Source organism: Trachemys scripta, chromosome 4 (assembly GCF_013100865.1).
Source record: "Trachemys scripta elegans isolate TJP31775 chromosome 4, CAS_Tse_1.0, whole genome shotgun sequence".
NCBI classification, from domain to species: Eukaryota; Metazoa; Chordata; order Testudines; family Emydidae; genus Trachemys; species Trachemys scripta.
The window spans coordinates 86817149-86843658 of NC_048301.1; the positions used below are offsets into that span (position 1 = coordinate 86817149).

Genomic DNA, 26510 nt, shown 5'->3' on the forward strand with positions numbered 1-26510 from the left:
GTTGCTTTTCCCGCCATAACTAAAGCAGCGATCCTTCCCTGCAGCTCCCAGCTGTTAGCTCCACATGGAGAGGCAGTGGCTAACACCTGGGAGGGGCCACTGAGGGTAAAGAGGGGGTGTGCCCAGGGCTGCCCAGGGTGGGGGGGTTGGCAAGTGGGGCAATTTGCCCCAGGCCCTGCAGGGGCCCCCATGAGAATATAGTATTGCAACTTTTTTATGGAAGGGGCCCCTGAAATTGCTTTGCCCCAGGCCCCCTGAATCCTCTGGGCAGCCCTGGTTGTGCCTGGGGAGGCAAACTCAAGCTGTTGGGGGGCGGGGGGGGCAAACCTTTACATTGTACAACCCTCAACCCCAGCTGGCACCAGTTATCTCTAGCAGAAGTCCCTAGGCCCATCACCTTGCCACCAGGCAGAAGCCCTGAGCTCCCCAGAGTCTGGTAGGCAGAGGATAAGGGAGAGCATGGGGTAGCTCTGAGAGCCACACTTTAAATGTAAAAGAGTTGCATGTGGCTCACGAGCGACGGTTTGGCCATCCCTGTAATGGTGAACCATAAATTTTTTGCTGCTAATAAAATACCAGGAAGAATTAAATATAGTGTTTGTCATGATTCTTGTCTAACCTATTTTGTTTTCCAGGGTTTAGGAAAACTATTGCCTAAATCATGTGGTGTGCAGGGATTAAATGGGACCCTAAGGACTGAATTTTTTTGTATGCTAATCTAATATTTTAAAACTTAACACAAGTGGAGTACAGCTGACAAACTACACAATAGCTGCCATGATATATAGCACTTACGTAGCTCTGTATGTCTTCAACACTGGGCAAACATTAACAAATGCTCCTAACAATCCCATGAGTTAGACAAGTCTTGTTTTTATTTATATGTGGAAACAAAGATACAGAGAGATTAAGGTGCTGAGTGCTGACAAGTCTCATTGACTTAAGATGGAATTGGGTGCACTCAGAACTTCTGAAAATTAAGCCCTGAGTGAGTTGCCCAAGGTAGGCAGTCTGACAGTTATGCTCTTATGTTGTTGCTTTTCATCCAAAGATCTCAAAACACTTTATACAGGTGGTGGTGGTATTGTTACCATTTCACAGATAGAAAACAGACACAAGAAATGACTTGTCCAAGGTCACCCAGCATGTCAGAGGTAGAGCTGGAAGAAGAGCTTGTCTCCTGAGTCTTATCACTCTGTCTAGTTGGGCACACACCCTCCCAAATATGTTTGCTTAATTGCTTATCTCTTGATTTCCTGACAAGAAGTGGGATCTCTAAAGGGCAGATTTTCAGCTTGTATAAATCTGTGTATAGCCATTAAAGTTAATGGAACTTTACAACAGCTGACAAATTTATTTGGGCATAAGCTTTTGTGTGCTAGAATTTCTAACACATCAGCAGTGAGTACAGTGATATTGGGCATTCTCTTCATAGCTATGTTTACCACAAATATGTTGAAATGTGAGTGTAGGTGGCTGGCGGTGGGTGATGAGGATTATTTGTTCTTTTTAATTGACAAAGAAAACTAAAAAGTAGCTTTCAAAAGGTATGTGGGGGGAAGGGACATAAAGAAAATCCTAATACCTGACTGTGCTCTGTTAGGTGACAATGAAAGCTCTGAGATCATTTACTGGCAGTACTATACCTTAAACCTATTCAAATGATCATTCCATTTAGGTTTGTTTTTATAAATGTTCTAAAACTGTACATTCTAAAATAAAATGTTGATGTTCCAGATATTGCAGATGACTATAGATATGTAGCTGACAGTAAATGTCACTTTAAAATTCACAAAATAGTGATATAAAATATAGCAGAACACTTAAGGAAAATACTGAAAAAAACCTTTCAAAGACTATATTAATCAATGCCACTGCTGCAGAGCCAGGGTTTATCATATTTTATACCTCGTTTATGCATTTAGTGACCTGCATCTAAAGATGTCAGGCCTTCATGGAAAAAAAATATATGCAATAGAGTTGTGCTGTCAATTATTGTATTAGAGTCTAGTGCAAAATGGTTGAATCTATCACACACCTAAATGAACACAATATGGTGTGGAAGGGTCAACACAGCTTTTGCAAAGGGAAACTTATGCCTCACCAACCTATTAGAATTCTCTGAAGGTATAAGCAAATGTTGGGACAAGTATGATCCAGTTGTATATGGAGTACTTGGACTTTGAGAGAGTCTTTGACACGATCCCATGCCAAAGGCTCTTAAGCAAAGTAAGGAGTCGTGGGATAAGAGGGAAGGTCCTCTCATGGATCAGACTGCTTTTTGCTGAGTCATGCTTGAGTTATTTTGGGGGGGACGTTCAGACAGCTTCACAGAAATGAATTGACTGATCTAAGAGCATTGAAGAAGGGACTATTTTAGTGAGAGGTAATTGGAAGCAGAGAGGGAGAAGAACAAGGAACCCTGAGAACAGCCAGGCTTCATGGCAATACTTAGGCTGAAGTTTGTTCTATGTAGTGATTTGAGTTCTCAGTAAAGCCAAACCCTAGGAAAAGGACCAAATTGGGACTATATCAGTATATGGGTTTACTCCATTCAGAGCAGAATTGGAACAATACATGCTGACATTGCTGTTTCTATTGCATGCCGTTTGTCCCTTTTTATTGTGTGCAAAGTCATGTTGTAGTAATAGTGTGCATGTATAATGAATACTTGAAGTTTGTAATGGCAAGTAACACATGTTAATAGGGATGAAAACCCCACAATATCTTGAACATGTATGTGATACATCAGACATACCATACAAGTTTCAGTGCTACAAAGATGAAGCCACTGTACATTTAAATGCAGCATGCTGGCTTCTTCCATACTTCCTAGAAAATTATTTTTTGTAGGCCACAGCCATAAGAATCTAATGGTCCCACTGGGCCAGAGCTTCCTGAAGCTGCAGAAGGCAGCAGGGCAGGGTTTTCCTCTTCTTAAATATTCATCTAAATGGGCTTTGCTATTGCAGTGCAGGAGAAAATCGGTATAAATGTGTTCTTTGTACAGGTGAAAGAATATCCCACCTTTCTTTTAGCTAGCCTTTACAAAAAAAAAAGATTGGCATTAACAATGATGGTTTTGTTCTTTAGCATCTGCTTTCCTCTTTAAAGTATTAAGTCTCTTATAACACTGCAGAGTGCCTAGTTGTTTCCATGCCACTCATTAGGAAATCTCCCTTTCATCATCAGCTCTCATAATATTAGACAATCGACAGGAAAAGGATATACACGTCTATTGATTAAAAACTGTACAGGCTGTGAATAAAGAAAGAATAGAGACAGCTGATAGCTTCTTGGAGTGGCAAAGGTTCAAAGGGATTTGCAGTCTTTCCAACAAATCTTTGATCTTTCATTTAATGTAATCACAGACAAATTTCCCCCACCCTAAAGGACCCTGGTGATAAGGGTGCTGGTATCGAAGGCAGTATCAAATATAATAGGGCCTGGTCCTGCCAGGCATGGAGGGAGCCTCCTGGCATTGTTCAGCACTCCACATGATTGGGCTCACAATGAGTAATGCAACAGGATATGAAAATGGGATGCAAATGGCACTTCACTGTCAGTGTTCAGTGGAATGTCACTTAATGCAAATAACAGCCTCAAGAGTGTGTGTGTGGTGTTTTTTTTGGGGGGGGGGGGCGGGTTAGGTAGCATTAATTCTCTCTCCTTTCTAAATTTAGCAAATTCTAATGGTAATAAATGCAGACCTGTGCTAGAGATTCTGGGCATCAAATACATTACATCTTAAACAAGTTTCCCCCATGACTCTTCCTTGCTGAAATAATAAATGGCAATTTTAAAATCTCTTATCTTGACTTAGTTGATCAATTTTGCATTGCAGCAGTAATTATCAGAATTAAATTAATACTTAAATATGGGCATATAGGTAAGATATAATGGGAAGATTAAAGGAGCAGAAATTTTAACTGGGGGCCTGAACCATGCAGTCTTTATAGATACCAAAATCCTGTTTTATTATCCCTTATTGTTACCACATCCAAATGTTGGTATTGTTAGTTGCAAAGCTAAAATTAAGTGACTCATAATTGTCTTAGTAAATCTGACCACCACTAGCAGGTAGATTTTTTTTTTTATATGCAAACAAGCAATGAAAGACTGATGATAATTTGAGATGTAAGGTGTTTCCAGTGGATTTCCTGATTCAGATGTCTTTGCAAAAATATGAAGCGCCTGTGTGAAATGCAGGGCTTAATGAACAATTTGGGGGAGGGGGGAATAGGATCTCCATTTTACCCAGTTAGATTTAAAAATGAAATTCTATATGAACCTTTTATCATGCTCTGAGGTGTTCAGATAACTTTGTTCTCATTTTGCATCCCTTTGCCATTCCAGATCCTAGTCAAGACCAGAAATGAAAGTATACAAAATCTTTTTTAATTGGAAAAAAAGCCTTTTCTTATGAGCTTACCAGCCCGATTTTTTGCAGACTCAAGTGGTTCTAACAGTTTGATACTTCACTTAAATTGTCCTTAAACATCTGAACTTTTGATATTTATTAACAAAATTGAATCCATACCCCAAAGGGATTGCATGTAACTTTTATCTCTTATGACTCAGTCTTATCCAAAGCCCACTGAATTCACCAGAGAGACTGCCATTGACTTTAGTAGACTTTAGATCACGTCCTTGATTTGTGTAATGTAACTTTTTTTGTCTATATGAGTCTGCTGTGTGCAGCTGCAGGAAGTCATTTTGAGAGGCACAGTTCAGTGCAGCCTGCTATATAGGAGACACTGTTCTCTCACAGATATGTTTATGTTCACTCTTTAAGTAAAAGGAAGATAATTTTGATTGTAAGTTTGTGCTTGCTCTTTATCTCTGGGAAAGAATAGAACAAATCTTTTTGGAAGGCCACTCACAGCTAATCTTAATACTGATATAAAATACCTTCGCCATAAATGTTTGGAGAGGCATTAGATTTAGTAGTACCTTATTCTGTAAGTATTCACTGATATTACATGCAGATTAAGTCACTACTCTGTATGAATAAGGGTTGTAAAGCCTAACCCATAGTTGTAGGTAGTGGAAGGTTACATGGATGAATCCTGTTGTAGGCCCTAAAGGTCACTTTAAGCCTCTGACTCTCTGGGATTTAAACTTCTACAAGCTTTGTCTTTAAGTCTGGTTCTCTACATGAAAGATGAATTAATTTTAGAGGGGTGTGTGTGTGAAGAGTTTGAGACAGCGACTCTACAATGGGTGATTCTGGTAGATTGACGGTATTAAAAAAAAAAAAAAAGTGGAATCCAATCTTTAATTTCTTTAAGTAAATCAACAATAGAACAACCAGACCCCAGCTCTGCAAAAATCAATCAGATTGAATTGACTGTAAAGTCATGCATTGCACTGAAAGAGCATCATTAACATGCCAGTTATGATTAGATATCTGTTCAGCTTTACTATTCAAGGACAGAATTTTACAGACTTCACTAAACCTTACAGTTAACCTTACAGTTAAAGGTTTTGTATTAAGTAAAATTTTAAAACTTGGTTAGTTACAGATTGTTTAAACAATCTCCACTTAACCATAAATATGTGAAAGATATTGTGTGAAGCCTACCTTTTTTTTAAAGTCACAGGTCCATCGCTCTGGTATAAATTATAGCATTTTACACCCACTTTATTTTATGCAATCAGATTACTATGGTGGTGTTCTAATACTCACTCTGTACTAATTTAGTTGACTATACAAAGTAAAGAGCAATGGAAAAGCAAACTGCATGGTTTTGTTATAAAAGCTGAAGGCTAGGTCAGTGGGTTGCTCATCTGGAAATTAGAATGATGGTGTACTAACTAAGTCAGTACCACACATTGGTGCTGTGCATAGGCACAGCATTCTTCTCACACTGATCACACTCACTCACACATACTCAGGCCTTGATCCTGCCTTGTGATCATTCTGTGTGGTAGTATGTAGCTGCTCTTCAGGTGAGTTATCAGTAGGTGTTGGCCCCCTGTGCTTATGCACAGCTCATCATAGGGTCAGGGCTAATCTCCTAAAATAACAAATCCAAAAAGGAATTAGCAATACAATTATCAAAGTGGGTATGTAAAATCTTCCTTTTTCTTCATTTGTTTATTTCTGATAACTAAATGTATTTGGCAAATGACTGCTGCAATTCCTTCAAAAACTTCCCATAAAATATTTGTTTTTTTACAGACAATATTTTGCACCTACACTTCATGCAGACTTTTTCCTGTCAAAATCATGGATGCAATTCACTGAGTGGGGGGGAATGGAGGCTCAGTTTGAAAATTAGGCTCCAGGGTGAGAACCTTAAGCCAACAGGAGTTTTGCTGTTGGCTTCAATAGGACTAGGATTTCACCCCCAGGTTTCTTACTGTATATTAGAGTACCAACACAGAATGTGCACACTCATTCTGAAGAAACTGGTCATATGTGTGAATAGACTGGTGTGCAATTTTTGTTTTAAAAAGCTGTCACTTCTGCAAGAGGATCAGAACACATTTGTTGCAAAGAAAGTCATTCAGAAACATTAAAGATGTTCAATGTGTTTTATTATACAGCTTCCTATAATTGAGGGGAAGTCTTAGTGGATTACATTAATAGTTTAAAAAAGGAATACCTGACCTGAATTTAAAAGAAAGTTGAATAGGATCTAAGTAATGTTTGAAAAAACAGCATGATCTTTTTCAGATCCTGATCTATAGCTGGGGAGCATTAAACCTATTCAGCTGTTGGTGCCGGTTGTGTGGGTTTTTGTGAGATTCATTTTAATTTCCTAGGAACAGGAGTGCTGATGAACACTGAAAAATACCCAAGAGAGAACAGGACTTGATGGTCTTAAGATATGCTTTGTAATGGAGAAATTTTGCCAAGCAAGCTTTTGTTTTTGTCTTCCATATGATTTCCACTTTGACTGTGTAAGGGAAACAATAGTTTTTAAATAAATACCCCTCTGTGTACTAGCAATGGAAATAAACTACAAAACTCTGGATCTGAACTTCTAACAACCCAAATACTATGGAGTGTTTAGACCTGAGGTTTAAATCAGGCTCATCTCTAATATACACTAAAAGCTAAATTCAGCCCAGGCACATAAGGAACCACAAATCCCATCAAAATCCATACAAATTGCACCCACTTATGCCCAGGATGAATTTGGCCCTATGAGTTGGATTGCCTTTTTGTACTTTATTTTACAAAAAAATCTGTTCCTTTAGGTATCTTCTTTCATGCTGTCTGAGGCTGCTTGAATGGGGAATAAGTTATTGCTACCATTCTGGCAACTGGAATAAGAAAACCTGTTTGTGGCAGCATTGCATCACTACATTTAGCCAGTCCAAGTCTCCTCCTCAGCTACTTCAGCACAACTTCCAGATTTCCCTCTAGTACACCTTGATATCCCCTATGTTTACTTATAATATCTCAAGACACTGATGCAGGGCAGATTGGTTACTCATTACATGTGATGTTTCTTGGCAGGATCCTCCCTCTAAAATCCGGCTGCATAGAGTAGCTGTTAGTGTTTTGTGACCTTCTGCAGAACTTTACTGCTAGATTTACTGGAATTAAACTAGAAAGCTAAATTTTTTTCATGTAATGAACTAACGTGATTATTTCTCTAGCAATCGAAGGTAGCTGAAGCAGCTAAGACTGGGTTTACATTCTCTTCCTAACCAGAAATAGTTACTCGTAAGCTGCAGGACAGATAAGAGAGCATCCTGGGGGCCATCTCTGTTGTATATTTATAATCAGGAGGCTTATGTTAAGCCATTCTTTGCTCTCAATATCTTATTTTTTCTTTTGTTTCCCTTGCAGCAGGTTTCACATATACAACACATTTAAAATACCCCAAAGGTTGGTAACATTCAAAAAGAGTTATTACTTCAGCTCATGTTTCATTCCCTCACCAGTGTGAATTAGTGAGGATAAAACTATTATCTCTCCTACATATGCTAAGTTCAAAGTTTGTAACAAAGCTACCCCGTGTTGTCAACAGGGACACAACCTTCAACACCAAAATAATAGGTCTATCACTTGAGCTGAAAAACTAACTAAAGAAGTTGCAGAACACTAGTTTTTAGAGTCTGTCACTGGAGGGAGACATGCTCATGCTACTTAGCCAGCAGTTGCATTATATTACCACACTTTTTATTATTGGCAACGTGGAGACACAATCAGAAATCCCTTTGGTTTGTTCCCATGATTGAATTTGACAATTTAACAATTTTAACCATTTGAAATGGCAGCTCATTGTCTGATATGTGGGCAGTTCTGAGTCTTAGCAAACTGTTTGAAAGTGATAATTTATGAAGAATCTTCTTACTCCTGCCTTCATTTTTATATTGGTTGTATAGGGAAGAAACAAAAGTAATATGCAGTGGAATTAATATACTAGGAGAGGTTTTCAACAGGATAGTTCATCTTGGTTTGAAATGCAATTAAGGAAGAGTATGTTCATGTGAAAAATCTCAAAACAAACAAAATTTAGTCTATCTACTACTGGTTTTGAAGTTATTCCACGTACAGTACATTATCTTGAAATAAAACCATTATGCTGGTTTTGAAGCTGCACAGTAAATTACTTTGTCTGCAATTTACAATAAAATTTATCCCACACTACCAGTACCAAGCTGGTACAATTAAAAATATAACTGAATGGCAATTTGGGGATGAATGTTCATTGTATAGGTGTACTATTAACAAATGTGTAGTGTTCTCAGTTTAATTCCCTAAGTCAAGTAGCTGAAAGTGAAATATGGATGGCTAACTCTTATGATTACATGTCCCCTTTCTAGCTGAACAAACAGTAAAACGTTGAGTTGGATGTTGTATATTGGATTGGAACCAATGTGATACAGGCATGTGAAGCTCCCAGGAAATATGAACTGATCACCTATTGGCAGTTTATAGCTTGATTATTACATATATTTTAATTTTTTAAAAAGTCAAATGACAAACTGCAAACAGTGCACTTAGGGCCGATTCTCCAATCTGCTAATGCCACTCTGTGCTAAGGAGTATTCTTAGAGCTGCTCCTATAGGTGCAGGTGGCTCCAAAAGGATGGAGAAGTTGTCATGCTATTCTGGTACTAAAGAGAGAAGGGTTCAATTCTCTGCTCTGCTACAGACTTCCTGTGTGAGTAGGGGCAAGTTGTCTAGCACCTCTCTCTGGATTTCTCATCTGTAAAATGGGGACCAAAGCTCTTTCTTTCCTCAGTTGGTGTGAGGATCAAAATCATTACTATACCTGTATGCATCACCATTTTGAATGTGTCCAGATAAGTACTTAAGGCAGACAGAACAGTTAACCTCTGAGATTGGAAAACTTTTGATTCAATCTGAGTTGTCATTCAAGCTAGGGTTGCCAACTTTCTAATCACACAACACTGAACACCTTAGCTCTACCCCTTCCCTGAGGCTCCACCCCTGCTCACTACATTCCCCCTCCCTCAGTGGTTCGCTGTCCCCCACCCTCACTCCCTTTCACTGGGCTGGGACAGGGGGATGAGGTGGGGGAGGGCTCTAACTGGGGGTGCGGGCTCCAGTGTGGGGCCAGAAATGAGAGGTTCAGGATGTGCAGGAGAGCTGCAAGTTGAGCCAGAGGGTTGGGGTGTAGGAGGGGGTGTCAACTCTGGGCTGGAAGTGCTGGCTCTGGGGAGGGGCCAGGGATAAGGGGTGCAGGAGGGGGTGGGGGCTGGGGATGAGGGCTTCAGGACATGGGAGGGGGCTCTGGGCTGGGGCAGAGGGTTGAGTTGCGGGCTCTGGGATGGGGCTGGGGATAAGGGGTTTGGGGTGCAAGAGGGGGCTCTGGGTTTGGGGAGGCTCAGGGCTGGGGCAGGGGGTTGGGGCATGGGCTTCCCTCCAGCAGCTCCCAGTCAGCGGCGCAGTGGGGATGTTAAGGTAGGCTTCCTACCTGTCCTGGCTCTGCAGACCACGCTGCACCCCAGAAGCAGCCTGCTGCAGGACCAGCTCCTAGGCAGAGGCATGCAGGCACCTCTGTACACTGCCTCCTCCCCGCCCCCCAGCACTGCCCCTCACCCAGATCCCATTGGCCGGTTCCCAGCCCATGGGAGTGCGGAGCTGGTGCTCGGGGAGGGGGCAGCGCGTGGAACCCCATGGCTCCCCGGCCTAGGAGCCAGACCCGTTGGCTGCTTCTGGAGCACAGCGCAGTGTCAGAACTGATAGGTACTAGCCTGCCTTAGCTGGGCAGCACCGCTGACTGGCCTCTTAACGGCCTGGTTGGTGGTGCTGACCGGAGCCACCAGGGTCCCTTTTCAACTGGATGTTCCAGTCAAAAACCGGACACTGGTCACGCTAATTCAAGCAGATGCTCAGATTTTCATGTGGTTGGTTCATATTCCTCTAATCCTGTTCACTGATCCTTATTTAAAAATCGGTTTGTATTCCTGATTTCATTAGGCCAAACTTTCTGGTGGTATAATTCCAATTAAGAGAATTTGACCTAATGTGTTGGAGAGAAAATTATCTACTAAAATATTATTATATGGGATCTATTATCTTAAATAATATTACACGTGAAGAAATTTAAAGCACCAGCACTTCCAAGCAATATACTATTGAGAATATAAAACAGAGTTCTCTGCAGACAGTTTGTAGTAAAATCCTAACTAGCCTGTAATGTAAGCTAAAGGGTTTTTAGAGACTCCAATGTATTCAGGAAGTCTCTTTGTTTAGATAAGTAATAAATATTTCTTTCTTCAGGAGCCTGCAAAATTTCAACAATGGGAGTGGGGGAAAGTAACAGTTTCTTTTCAAGTTAAAAATACCTGGCTTGGTTGAATTTATGTTGAGATAATCCATGTCAGTGCACACCAATGATAGACTGATTATGGGAAGGAAGAGAAAACTACTGTCCTTTCATAAGTAAGGGGAATCTTCCACTAATACAGTGTACATCAGAGCACATTTCCTATTAAGCTATGACTCTTTGAGCCCCGATGTATTTTGCCTGTATATAAAGTATGCACATTTAACTAACATCTTGTTGCACTGTATTTTTTCTGTATTTCTATTCCTACTTTAGAAATACTATCAGGAGAAATGAATGTATCAGATGCAATAACCAGGTAAATATTACATTATATACAGACACACACTATAGGTCACCTAGTCTTATATACCGATCAGCCATTTTACACTTTCTAGAAGTCCTAGTGATTCACACAGTTAACTCCTGCTTTATTAGACTTGGTTGCAATATACATGTTTGTTCTTTACTCATATTTATTACAAAATAAAGAACTCAGGAACAGATTTTCAGCCACAGATTTGCATTTCCAGAAACCAAGCTGAGGGTTTCTCCTGCATGGGAGAATCCTCTGGTAGTATAGGGCTGGGGCAGTGGCATTAATTCCCCTTCTTGCTCTCCCAATGTGCGTGTTTATGTGGGTGGGTGGGGGGAGGGAAGGTGACCAGAGGAAAAGAGGTGAAGTAAAAGGTGCCTCTGATCCCCAGTTGCCACAAGAGCTCTGAGGAGTCATGATTAGGTAGGCATAAATTAGAAGAGTTATTTTCTAATTTATTACAAGGATTGGGGAAACCATAAAGGTGGCTTTAAGCCACCTTTGTACCCTACTTCCGTCCCTTTCTTGTATGCCAATTCCTTCTCAAAGTATCTGACTCTTAAGTTCTAAAAGAGAGTCTGTATTCAGTAGTCCTCCAAGTTATCTTCTATCTTTCCTAGAATGTTTGTGCTTTTAGAAGTTTCTATAACAAATGAATAAAGTCAGCATTTCTATTTCTGCAACTCAGCATTATTCTCCTTGGGTCCCCATAACTGCGTCTCACATCTGCATACATGTGATTGCCCAATCACTGCACTCCACCAGGACACTGAAAGAACATTTGCGCTCAGGTAACTGGCATCACAGGAGATGCTTCGTATTTTGAGAGTCTCTGCCACAGTCATAGGGGCCAGGGCTGTACCCTCAATTGATTGTCTCTCTAGACTGGCCAAGTCCAGTGCAGTATCAATTAAGGCAATGTCATATAGTCCAGAGGTGATCAGCATTTTTGATTCCATCAAAGCAAGTTTGATATAACGTGGTTTCACCGATAACGCAGTAAGATTTTTTGGCTCATGAGGACAGCATTATATCGAGGTAGAGGTGTACAATGTGTTTGGTCTAGCTCACCATTCGGGACCACAGTTATTGGTGCCTGGAGCTCTTTATGGTGACCCGTAGAGCCACTCAAGTCAAATACACAAAGTAAAGTGGTGCCAAGAATTAAAATGTTGAAGGGATGCTACTCTGAACATTGTTCAGTTTTGAACACATTGGCCCAGATCCTCAGCTGCTGTAAATTGACATATATCTCCATTGGCTTTGGTTTGGTTAGATACTTCAAAATATGGTGGCTCTCAGCTCATCTTTTCCAGCAAAACCAACTTCAGACTAATTATAGCATAGATGAAAGGCTGACCTATTCAGGATTTGTAATGAACTACATATTAGCTTTAGCTGTCTTTCTTGTCCTGTTTGATATTGTCATTGTTTTGGTCCCATGTGTAGTAAAATATTACTCAGTTGTAGTGGAATATAAACCATGAGGTGGATTGTTTGAAACTGCATTGGTTTTAATAAAATATGTTTGAAGATAAATACAATGTGTCAAATGCTGACTCCCAGGGATCTATTCTGGGGTAAACTACTACACTTTGGAGTCCTTATTAAGCAGTACTTGGTGTGCCCTCTTACTACTTCTCCAACCCTTGCTGTTTAACCTGCTCAGCTAAAATTCTAACCTTGACTGGCTAGAAATTCAATGGACTGCTTTTCTCCAAATTGCTGTTGATTAGCACATGACACTGTTGCAGAAAGTTGAACCTCCTTGGTAATGCTCTGCTTTACTCTGGCTAATCTAGAATGAGGTAATTACATTTCTGAAAAGGCCAAGAGTGTGCTTTGTCATGTCCTTCTTGTACTGCAGTGACTTTGCTGGTTCATTTACATCAGGTAAATTGATTTAAAATGCTAGCTCTTCAGTGGGGTGACAGTCTCTCACACATAGAATTTTTCTCATTTGTATGCATCAGGCAGGTTTAAATTCTTACAGCTCAGTCAGAACCACTTAGATTTTTAAACCCTAGATTTTATTATATTTAACAAACATTTTCATATTCTACCTCTGTCCTCTACATTTGTGAAGCCTTAAAATTACACCTGCCCTACTAAGGTAAATTCCACTAATACTTTGATTCTGTCACAGTGGCTTTCCCTTCCAATAGGTCAGATGGATTTTAAGACTACATGTCTTCAAAACTCACTGCAACAAGTTCCTATCTTTAGGACAAAGTAAGTAATATATAACATTGTTCAAGACCTTTTTCAGGTCTAAAAAAAAATATTTTGAGGTGCCTGGGAGAATCTGTTTTGAAAATAGATGTATTTTTTTGAATCCATGGTAAATATGCCAATTGGTCTTCTCAGCTGACATCCTTAGGGATTTATCTGAAATTGCCTAGGAGGATGCTCACATCACAGTGAACCCTATACATGTGTTTGTATATTACTGCATGATGGTTATTTTGAGCTTGTCACAAGATGCGAAATTGTGTGTGTGTGTGTGTGTGTGTGTGTGAGCTTTGCATCTTGTCACAAGTCCAAAATGGGTCCTACTGAATTCTGATAGACTTGTAAATTAGCACCGACATTGAAGATGTCATTTTGTTAGTATTTGCTTTAATTGCAGGAGTTAAAGCTGCTGTTTCATCCCAGACAAGTCACGGCTCTAACTCCTTTTACTTTTGCACTGTCTTGAAGCCTTAATTACGTATTTCTAGCCTTGCAGAATGAATTGTATTGCTTAACCTTGAGTAATCATAAAAAGGCATTCTCTTCTTGAAAAATGGGTGTATATGTAATTCGGATGAATTTTCCTTAAACACATTGGACCTGATTCTCTGTTACACTGAAGCCCTCCCTCTTTCTTCTACTTTGGCAATGAAAAGGAGCTCTAAAGGCGGTGGAAACTGTCCCCAGAGACTATTCCCTGTATGGAGGCCTCCACAGCTGCTACAGAACTGTCATAAGGGCTCTAAAGGGGCCATGGTCCCAATTCTGGACATTGGACACTGGGAGGAGATATGAGAACATTGTTCTAAGGCTGCTTTCAGATAATCACAGCAGACTAAATGTTAGAGTAGCATGAGGCAATTCTAATTTACAACAGGTTTGAACAGGCCTTTAGCTGACACACAACATGGAGGAGTGCAAAGATGTCTTACCCCCGACTTCTTCTATTCCTGCTCCAAGTTCAAGAATGGAGTAACTAAGAATCAGTTGCAGTGGAACTGAGCTGAATTTGGCCCAATGAGCTTTTGTAGCCTATGTCTAAGTGTGTCAAAGGTTGGTAAAGCACTGTCTCTGCATTTAAAATAAACAATGACTCTCCTGCGTTTTAGTTCTTGAATACTGAACTGAATAAAATTAACAATTTATACATTACATAAACTGTGTGTTAACCTTATAAACCGAGGGTTTGCAGACTTTAAACAGTTTAGAAAATTTCATGATAAAATTATCTGCTTTCCCTCACAGTATATAAAATGTAGGGGTATAATTTTTCTGCAGGATGTAAAAATGTAATACTTAAGGCCTGAGCTCACCAAACTGCTGACCAACAGAAACAAAACCTGTTTGCTATATCCTGATGACCATTACTACCTTTTATTCTGAAGACTGTCTCCCTCCATGGGAGGGTTATGTGGTATTTGGCTGCTCCCTTGTGACTGCTCTTAGCACTATTGGAAATTATGTAGAAAAGAGTATGGGCCTGATCCAAAGCCCACTGAAGTCCGTGCGAGTCTTTCCAGTGACTTCAATGATAGGGGCAGATTAAAATAAGTGAGCAAGCATTAAACAAGAGTGACTGTTGTGGAACCCAGATCCCGGGGAGGGAGGCTATGAAAAGGATTGAGAACTGACAGTAGTGGAGTAGTTCATTGGCATCTTTCAGTTGCTGCTGCTGAGATTACCCTTGGACATCAACATAGTGCAGAGCCAGTATCTGTAGCTTCCATGACTTTTATCTATAAAGCTATGGTTCTTGTGCTGTATTATGCACTTCTAAAAGGCAGGCTTCCATTTTTCTACTAGATCATATTCAAACTATGAATGTTCTGACTAGAGAATATTTTTCCTTTTTTTATAGATGAGAATGTAAATATAGATTTTTCTATTCCATATAGGTTCTTATACTGCACTTATCACCCTAGTATCTAAGCACCACTTAGTACTAGACTAGGGTTACCAGGCGTCTGGTTTTCGAATGGAGCACCTGGTCAAAAAGGGACCCTGGTGGCTTCGGTCAGCAGAGCTGACCGGGCTGCTAAAGTCCGGTTGGCCGCAGCACCAGGATGGGACAGATGGGCTCTGTGTCCGGCTCCATGCAGCTCGTGAGAAGTGGCTGGCTTGTCCCTTTGGCTCCTTGGCGGAGGGGTGGCCAGGGGGTCTGCATGCTGTCCCCACCTGCAGGCTAAGTTTATTTTCAATACATATTTTTGTTTTTTACTGTTACGGTTTCAATAACTTCCATTCTATCTATAAGCATGCTTAGCAGATAGATTATATTTTAAACAATACTATAAATCCCCCAGTATCAGATCAGGGGTCAACAGAAAGATCCCAGTGTACCTAAAACGCTGGAATAAAAACAAATTTCAAAACCTTTTTTCTGTTTTTCTCAGGGGAAAAAATGGAGTGATCCAGTGACTCCTAGTCTAGTGGTATATGCAAGGTACTAATGCATGAGATATGAATTCCAAAGATATGGTGATGAGTCACAACTTTGCTAAATGCCAAATTTATTTAATAAATAGAATACCTTCATTACATACTACCAGCAACCTTAAAATTCTCATTATTCTATGGCAAGTATATGGATGAAGTAATTTAAATGTATATGGTAAAGAAGATCTACAATTCAATCTCCCACCCCCCGCATATGCTAAGAGCCCTATTCAATACAAAACAGCTTTAATCTCTAAACTACATAGCATGCTTTTCACGTGCATTTAATGTGTCCCTAGGTTGATTTATTTTTTTCTAGTGAAGAGGGTCCTTAGTGTGACTTACATCATTGAATTATGGTATGAACTTCTACCAAAAATACCCCATGAATGTCTTTCCAGCCTACATAAACAATACAAGTATATAGTTTACACTCAGTCTGCTGATGGCAATGACATATTTTGTTCTCCAGAACATTCGTCAAATGCTTGTACTAAACTACTGCCTTTTTGGTGAAAATAGATCTTCCCAATGTGTCAGAAAATATTTTACAAACTTTTTAGGATCTCAAGTTCACTGAAGGAGGTTCCCCAGTAAAATATAGCACTCATGAAATAATGCTATTATAGCAAAAAGACTCAGAAAAGGGAATATTGACATTCGTTTACAGTTGCTTTTAATGAAATCTGTTCATCTATACAGTGTGTGTGTGTGTGTGAGAGAGAGAGAGAGAGACAATGTTCATTTACAAGCTGATTGTGTTGCCTCTTAGTATATTTTCAATAATGAACAGAGAATAAATCTAAATGGACTACAATATGTATCACATAGCAAATAAAAACAAGTATAAAACCATATTATTTCAGACTGAGCATTCTCATCTATAATCCAGAATGTGCTATAAAAGACTTTTAAGTAATGTAATGCACATGAGAATTTTGAAATCATAAAGTTACACTGTTCAAATTTTAAAAAAAACCACAAACTAATTAGCAATGCTTATTTTTGTATGAATTTAATGTATGATTAAATTCCATTGTGGGGATTAAGCTTTTCTTTCTGCCCAGTGATTTCAATTCCCTCTCTTCTCCTAAAATGTGTAGGCCTTCAAAATGCTGTGGTTGTTTTTTGTTTTTTATTGCTATGTAATAATCAATCTTGTAGTCCAATATCTGCATCTAGACATGTAATAATATCTCACCATGACCATTAAAGCGGGTGTCTGTCCAAGTGCTAGCCATTTTAATACTTGCATATCTCTTCTTGAAATAATATAACTCATTCCACAGCTCTCTCTGATTTTAGCATTGTCTTCATTGGTTCTAGCCTTCTTAGATTGATTTTGATTTTAGAAATAAGTATATCTAAGCTAAAACGGGCCAGAATTAATTCCCCCCTTTGTAGTAATCTATTTTTATCAGTAGGGTTTAAGGAAACTTGCATATGAGAGTATACTTCATAGGCCTGATCCAAAGTCCAGAGAAGCCAATGAAAGTTTTTTTCTTTTCTTTTTTTTTTTTTGACTTCATAGACATTGGATCAGACCTTGTACAAATTTAATTGGTTCTAATAATAATTAAGCTAAAAACAAGGGATTGCCTCTCAGTAGTGTTTTCTGCACATATATGATAAATTGAATTATATACCCAGTGTTTTTTTATATTGCACAAATGTGGGACTTATGTTTTCCTTTAGAAAAGGCATTGAGGTTTGCTACTAATCATGGTTTATCTTCACTCTTCAAAGCAGACACATCCAACTTTGTATAAATAATTTTGAGTAACCTATTTTATGACGCATTTCCTATACTGAATACTTCCAGTAGAGGGAATTCAGAACACTGTGTGCGTAGACTACTACATTATACCTGGATTAATATTTTTGGTGATTCATAATCTGGGGGTTTAAATCTGACCTTTTGGGACTAGTTTGTATTACTGTTCCATAACATCAATCACCCAGCTGTCTTGTATGAGAACATAGTTTTGGTTATACTGTAAAATTAACTTCTTCCTGTGCCTGCATAGTCAAAACTTCTGTTTACTTCCTGAGAATACTCTTCCATTCAGAAAGATAATAGCACACATGTAATATTGTTCTGAACCCAACACACTGGGCTGCTAACAGGGAGTTTCGCAAGGGATTTGTCCAGGTGAAGGAGGAGCAAATAAAGCACCCTTGGGGTAAGTGACTGTCTGTAGTTTGTGTTTGGGGGTTACTCGCTGTGTGCTGAGCTTGTGTTTGTCCATTTGTTTGTTTGAAGGTCTGTGTGCTGTGGCTGGCAGTTGGAAGCTGTGAGCTTCAAAGGAAGGTTTGAAAGCTAGAAGCCTCTGTTAATTGGCTGAGCCTTAGTCAGTGGTGGGGCTATCCAGCAGGCCAGGGCTTTATAAAGCAGTGTGCAAGCGACCAGGGAGCTTTGTGAGCAGGGGCTACTAATAGGGAGTTTCACAAGGGAGTTTGGAAGGGGAGTGGGAAGGGAGCACCGGCCCCATGCTGTTTTCTTTAAAACTATAAACTAAACTACAATCAAAACTTCCTGATTTAAACAACACCCTTTCATTAACTAGGAAACCATGCAGGCAGAAACTCAGCAGCAGAGTGGGGGCTATCCAATTTATTGCGCTGAGTGCAGCATGTATGATTACCTGCCCTGTGGGCGGGTGGCATATATTTGCATTCGGCGCAAGGAGCTCCTGGCCCTCAGAGACCGCATACGGGCTTTGGAGGCCAGGGTGGCGGAACTGGAGGAGCTAAGGGAGGCAGAGAGGTATGTTGATGAGGCTTTCCGGAACACTGTAGAATTGTCCCACCTCCGGTCAGACAGCCCCTGTGCTGTTGAGGAGGATGAAAGGCCCAGGGAAGCAGAGCAGTCAATGGGAGCAGAGGGAAACCTTCCCATATTTGGGACCTTCCTTCCAGATGGTGTTAGGATAGCCTCTCACACTGAGGTTATCTCTCCGGGGGAGGGAACTCCAGTCACTAGGAAAAGGCAGGTGTTAGTAATGGGAGATTCGATTATTAGAAACATAGATAGCTGGGTTTGTGATGACTGGGAGAACTGCATGGTGACTTGCCTGCCTGGTGCAAAGGTTGCGGATCTCTCGAGGTATCTGGATAGACTTATGTGTAGTACTGGGGAGGAGCTGGTGGTCGTGGTACACGTAGGTACCAATGACATAGGGAAGGGTAGGAGAGAGGTCCTGGAGGCCAAATTTAGGCTGCTAGGGAAGAGACTGAAATCCAGGACCTCTATGGTGGCAGTGTCAGAAATGCTCCCAGTTCCACGCACAGGGCCAGGTAGGCAGGCATAGCTTCAGAGTCTCAATGCGTGGATGAGATGATGGTGTAGAAAGGAGGGGTTTAGCTTCATTAGGAATTGGGGAAACTTTTGAGATAGGGGGAGCCTATACAGGAAGGATGGGCTCCACCTAAACCAAAGGGGAACCAGACTGCTGGCACTTAACATTAAATAGGTTGCAGAGCAGTTTTAAAATTAGGAGATGGGGGAAAGCCGACTGCTGCAGAGGAGCATGTGGATTGGACAGACACTTCTCTTTGAAGAGAATCTATTGATAGAGATTCTCTAGGTTCTAGTCAGGAACAGAGGATGGAAGAGAATAATGTAAGGGCCAGATCAGATGAGAAACATTCAGATAAAGAATCGGACACATCAGAAAAGGGCAGACAAATAGTGACACGTTTTTAAAGTGCTTGTACACAAATGCTAGAAATCTAAATAATAAGATGGGTGAACTAGAGTGCCTCATGATAAAGGAGGATATTGATATAATAGGTATCACAGAAACCTGGTGGACTGAGGACAATCAATGGGACACAATCATTCTGGGATACAAAATATATCGGAGGGACAGAACAGATCATGCGGGGGGGAGTGGCACTATATATGTGAAAGAAAATGTAGAATCAAATGAAGTAAAAATCTTAAGTGAATCCACATGTTCCATAGAATCTCTATGGATAGTAATTTCATGCTCTAATAAGAATATAACATTAGGGATCTATTATTGACCACCTGACCAGGAGAGTGATAGTGATGATGAAATGCTAAGGGAAATTAGAGAGGCTATCAAACGTAAAACCTCAATAATAGTGGGGGATTTCAATTATCCCCATATTGACTGGGAACATGTCACCTCAGGACGAAATACAAAGACAAAATTTCTCAATACTTTAAATGACTGCTTCTTGGAGCAGCTGGTATGGGAAACCCACAAGGGGAAAGGCAAGTCTAGATTCACTCCTGAGTGGAGCGCAGGAGCTGGTCCAAGAGGGAACTATAACGGGACCGCTTGGAAATAGTGACCATAATATAATAAAATTTAACATCCCTGTGGTGGGAAGAACATCTCAACAGCCCAACACTGTGCATTTAATTTCAAAAAGGGGAACTATGCAAAAATGAGGGGGTTAGTTAAACAGAAATTAAAAGGTACAGTGACTAAAGTGAAATCCCTGCAAGCTGCATGGGCGCTTTTTAAAGACACCATAATAGAGGCCCAACTTAAATGTATACCCCAAATTAAGAAACACAGTAAAAGAACTAAAAAAGAGCCACCATGGCTTAACAACCATGTAAAAGAAACAGTGAGAGATAAAGACTTTCTTTAAAAAGTGGAAGTCAAATCCTATCGAGGTAAATAGAAAGGAGCATAAACACTGCCAAAATAAGTGTAAAAATGTAATAAGAAAAGCCAAAGAGGAGTTTGAAGACTGGCTAGCCAAAAACTCAAAAGGGAATAACAAAATGTTTAAGTACATCAGAAGCAGGAAGCCTACTAAACAACCAGTAGGGCCCCTCAATGATCGAGATACAAAAGGAGCGCTTAAAGACGATAAAGTCATTGCGGAGAAACTAAACGAATTCTTTGCTTCAGTCTTCACGGCTGAGGATGTTAAGGAGATTCCCAAACCTGAGCCGGCTTTTGTAGGTGACAAATCTGAGGAACTGTCACAGATTGAAGTGTCACTAGAGGAGGTTTTGGAATTAATTGATAAACTTAACATTAACAAGTCACCGGGACCAGATGGTATTCACCCAAGAGTTCTGAAAGAACTCAAATGTAAAATTACAGAACTATTAACTAGGGTTTGTAACCTGTCCTTTAAATTGGCTTCTGTACCCAACGACTGGAAGATAGCAAATCTAGCGCCAATATTTGAAAAGGGCTCTAGAGGTGATCCCGGCAATTACAAACTGGTAAGTCTAACGTCGGTACCGGGCAAATTAGTTGAAACAATAGTAAAGAATAAAATTGTCAGACACATAGAAGAACATAAATTGTTGGGCAAAAGTCAACATGGTTTCTGTAAAGGGAAATCGTGTCTTACTAATCTATTAGAGTTCTTTGAAGGCATCAACAAACATGTGGACAAGGGGGATCCAGTGGACATAGTGTACTTAGATTTCCAGAAAGCCTTTGACAAGGTCCCTCACCAAAAGCTCTTACATAAATTAGGTTGTCATGGGATAAAAGGAAAGGTCCTTTCATGGATTGAGAACTGGTTAAAAGACAGGGAACAAAGGGTAGGAATTAATGGTAAATTCTCAGAAAGGAGAGGGGTAACTAGTGGTGTTCCCCAAGGGTCAGTCCTCGGACCAATCCTATTCAACTCATTCATAAATTATCTGGACAAAGGGGTAAAAAGTGAGGTGGCGAAGTTTGCAGATGATACTAAACTGCTCAAGATAGTTAAGACCAAAGCAGACTGTGAAGAACTTCAAAAAGATCTCACAAAACTAAGTGATTGGGCAACAAAATGGCAAATGAAATGTAATGTGAATAAATGTAAAGTAATTCACATTGGAAAAAATAACCCCAACTATACATACAATATGATGGGAGCTAATTTAGCTACAACAAATCAGGAAAAAGATCTTGGAATCATCGTGGATAGTTCTCTGAAGATGTCCACGCAGTGTGCAGAGGCGGTCAAAAAAGCAAACAGGATGTTAGGAATCATTAAAAAGGGGATGGAGAATATATTATTGCCCTTATATAAATCAATATTGCCCTTATATAAATTGAATACTGCGTACAGATGTGGTCTCCTCATCTCAAAAAAAAAATATCCTGGCACTAGAAAAAGTTCAGAGAAGGGCAACTAAAATGATTAGGGGTTTGGAAATGGTCCCATATGAGGAGAGATTAAAGAGGCTAGGACTTTTCAGCTTGGAAAAGAGGAGACAAGGGGGGATATGATAGAGGTATATCAAATTATGAATGATGTGGAGAAAGTAGATAAGGAAAAGTTATTTACTTATTCCCATAATACAAGAACTAGGGGTCACCAAATGAAATTAATAGGCAGCAGGTTTAAAACAAATAAAAGGAAGTTCTTTTTCAAACAGTGCACAGTCAACTTATGGAATTCCTTGCCTGAGGAGGTTGTGAAGGCTAGGACTATAACAGCTTTTAAAAGACAACTGGATAAATTCATGGAGGTTAAGTCCATTAATGGCTATTAGCCATGATGGGTAAGGAATGGTGTCCCTAGACTCTGTCAGAGGGTGGAGATGGATGGCAGGAGAGAGATCACTTGATTATTACCTGTTAGGGTCACTCCTTTGGTCTGACCCAGTACGGTCATTCTTATGTTATGTTATGTTCATATTAAACCTGATCTGGATGCTAGTTTTGGGCCCCACACTAAAGAAGGATGTGGAAAAATTGGAAAGAGTCCAGCAGAGGGCAACAAAAATGATTAGGGGGCTGGAGCACATGACTTATGAGGAGAGGCTGAGGGAACTGGGATTGTTTAGTCTGCAGAAGAGAAGAATGAGGGGGAATTTGATAGCTACTTTCAACTACCTGAAAGGCGGTTCCAAAGAGGATGGATCTAGACTGTTCTCAGTGGTACCAGATGACAGAACAAGGAGTAATGGTCTCAAGTTGCAGTGGGGGAGGTTTAGTTTGGATATTAGGAAAAACTTTCCCACTAGGAGGTTGGTGAAGCACTGGAATGTGTTACCTAGGGAGGTGGTGGAATCTCCTTCCATAGAGGTTTTTAAGGTCAGGCTTGACAAACCCCTGGCTGGGATGATTTAGTTGGGAATTGGTCCTGCTTTGAGAGGGGGTTGGACTAGATGACCTCCTGATGCCCCTTGCAACCCTGATATTCTATGATATGTCAATTCACACTTCTCCATTATCCCTTTACCACAATCTTACAGGTTGAAGGCTTGTGGTCTTGAATAGGGAGTCAGGTGGTTTGAGATCTTGTGCAAAGTTCAGATCATTTTGAGCTATTTAAGAAAGACAGCAGTTACTCCAAAATGGTACAGTATGTTCTCCTGTATGCTCACTTGCTAACCTAATGATGCAACGGATTCAATGGAAAGTAAATAAACATACATTGAGGTTGTTGACACCAATATTGTAAATAGCACTGTGAGAGGTCCTTTGTGATTATTAATACACCTGAACCCTGATATAACGCTGTCCTCGAGAGCCAAAAAACTTACCCATGTTATAGGTGAAACTGCATTATATCGAACTTGCTTTGATCCGCCAGAGTGCGCAGCCCCCCCTCCTCCCCCGGAGCACTGCTTTACCGCATTATATCTGAATTCGTGTTATATCGGGTCGCGTTATATCGGGGTAGAAGTGTAGTTCTTGGATGCAGTAGAGTCTCTGAAACTAGTATTTCTTCAGAGAATGTAATGACCTCAGAATATCATCTCTGGAACTATTCACTTCTTTTCAGCCCCGTATAAGGGAAACAAAGGAAAAGTACGACAAATAGTATTATGTAAGATACCCAGACTAAAACCCATTCCAGTAACCATTTTAACAAACCAGAGCATTCCTTCTCATCTACTCGGTGACCATTAGAAATGCAAGCTGTACCATGTGTTTGTCAGCCATGTAAACAATCTCAAGAGAGGCTATGAGCAACAATGGAAATAGGATTCTCAAAAAAAAAAAAAAAGTTTTGAGTCAACTTAGTGCTGGAGACTTTGTTACAAACTGCTACTTTTCTTCTGGCCTTACCTTACTGTTTATTTCAGAGAGAGAGAAAGACCCAGATGTTTAAGTTAGATACAACAGTGAATAGCTCAAAACAGCCATACTGTAAAATCCAAGTTCTCATGTTTCAAGCACTGTTTTTTCTATGTTTGAAGACTATTACTTTCTGCACTTGTTCAAGGAACAGAATAAAGATTCTCTCAAATAATATTTAATAGAGTTGCTTGGGATTTTGTCAGCTACACATTTTTTGTCAGAAAACGCCCTTCCCATTGCAGACAGGCACTTGAACCTTGGCCTCCCTCTTCCACATCCTAAGTGAGTACTCTAACCACAGGGCTAGTCATGTGTGTCTTTGTATCTTTTGTTTTTCATGAAAGTAGAACAAAAACAAATTCTGAAACCTTGAACTTTTTTGTGACATTGAATTCTTGTTTTCCGGCCAGCCCTAGTAGTACTGCATTGGACATGTGGCTAAGAAAAACGGTACCTTTCATCCAATTATCTCAAAAAATATTGGAATCATTAGTAAAACTGAACCTTGCAACATGCCTGTGATGTGATATTATTATCCTAATTTTACAGCTTGTAAATTACAATTGTGCTTTATCTTACTTAATATTCTTTTCAAACACGGAAACATGGAAAATATTGATATCCTATTCTGATCACACACATGCTGGGGTAATGTTTATTACACTTCCATTTTCTGCATCTCAGCCTCATTCCTTGCTGAAGCATAGGAAAGGGTTCTGACTTTTCAGGACTTTTTGGAGAGGATTACACATTCAAACCCCAGAGCTTTTGAGTCCAAAATCTGAATATAGGTGTTAGCTTCCAGTAAGCTTCAGAAGGAGTGTACCATACAATTTCTTAGTAAACATTAATACACACACAGACTTCGTAAACAGTATTTGGAATGTTGATAAAATAACTTGGAAACAAAAACTATTAAGCAGTAAATCTATCTGTAGTCCTTATCCAGACGTCCACCACTTTGCTGAAGTTCTGTATTTCAGTGTAAGGTTTCAACAGAACAGTTAAACTTCTATACTTTAGTACACAAAAACATTATTGCCCTGTAATTTTCTTTCAGAAAGAATGTTTTGGTTTATATAGTGTGGCCTTAATATGTAGTGTGTTAACTTGATTCTCTTCAGAACTTGAGAAGATTGCAGCATTGCTCAGTTCTTTTCCAAATACTTAGTCTATGTCGGCAGATAAAAGTCTGGAATTCCTTGCAGCTTGGAACAGTTCACTAGACTCCTCAGTTTTTGGTGAGATAGGAAACCTGTAGCCATTACCCAAAATGGTATAGGTATTGGGATCACCATACAAAATATTTCCTTGAATTTCTATAAGGCTTTCCTGCTATATAACACTATTTTCCTCCCATAATCCGACTAAGTCAGATAAAGATATAAAAATATCATTCCTGAATTCTGGCTTTTGTCCTCTCCATCAGTTACAATATCTCAATAGCTAAATGTAATTTCTATAGGCTCTGAACCTTTTAAGGGGTAAAAAATTAACATGGCTCACATTAAATTACTGGTAATTAAAAATCTGGCTGATAGGTCTCAAAATATAACTTTGGCCTGGTCCCCACTAAGTCCCCACTTCGGACTAAGGTAGCTGAATTCGAAGTACCTTAGTCCGAACTTACCACGGGTCCAGACGTGGCATGGAGGCTCCCCCGTCGATGCCGCGTACTCCTCTCGGCGAGCTGGAGTATCAGCGTCGACGGCGAGCACTTAACCAGACGCGATAAATCGATCCCAGAACATCGATTGCCTGCCGCCGGACCCTCCGGTAAGTGAAGACGTAATCTTTAAATGGGGAATCATCGAGTGGGTGTATTTCTAGTTGGATCCCATAGGGATCAGTTCTTGGCCCTATGCTGTTTAATATTTTTATCAATGATCTGGAAGAAAACAAACTCATCACTTATGAATTTTGCAGATGACACAAAAATACGTAAATAATTAAAAGGAAAGGTCATCGATACAGAACAATCTGGATCTCTTGGAAAGCTGGGCACAAGAAAACAATATGTTTAAATATGGCTAAATGTATACAACTAGGAACAAATATTGTAGGCCATACTTTCAGGGTGAGGGACTCTGTCTTGGGAAACAGTGACTCTGAAAAGGTTTGGAGATCATGGTGTAAAATCAGCTGAACATGAGTTGCTAGTGCAACACCGTGGCTAAAAGGACTGATGTGATATCTGGATGTTTAAACATGGGAATCTTGAGTAGGAGTAGAGAGATTATTTTATAGAAATCAGAGAACTGGAAGGAACCTTGATAGGTCATCTAGTCCAGTTCCCTGCACTCAAGGCAGAACTAAGTATGATCTTATTATTTATTATCTATTATTTTACCTCTGTATTTGGCACTGTGGAATGCTGTGTCTGCTTCGGGTGTTCACAATTCAGGAAGGATGTTGATAAATTGGAGCGGGCTCAGAAGAGCCATAGGAATGATGAAAAGATTAGAAAGCATGCCTTATAATGATCATCTCAATGACCTCAATCTATTTAGCTTAACAAAAAAAAGAGTAAGGGATGACTTGATTAGTCTACAAGTATCTACATGAGGAAGAAATATTTAATAATGAGCTCTTCAATAAAGCAGAGAAAGGTGTAACACGATCCAATGGCTGGGAGTTTAAGCTAGACAAATTCAGACCGGAAATAAAGCATACGTTTTTAACGGTCAGGTTGGTTAACCATTGGAACACCTTACCAAGGGCTGTGGTGGATTCTACATTACT

At 39.9% G+C, this 26510-nt stretch overlaps 1 protein-coding gene across 1 annotated transcript in view; it reads left to right on the plus strand.

Annotated features, from left to right (window-relative positions):
* The window catches only part of ANO3 (anoctamin 3), a 363106-nt gene that overhangs the window by 22087 nt on the left and 314509 nt on the right, over window positions 1-26510 (plus strand). The window lies entirely within an intron of this gene.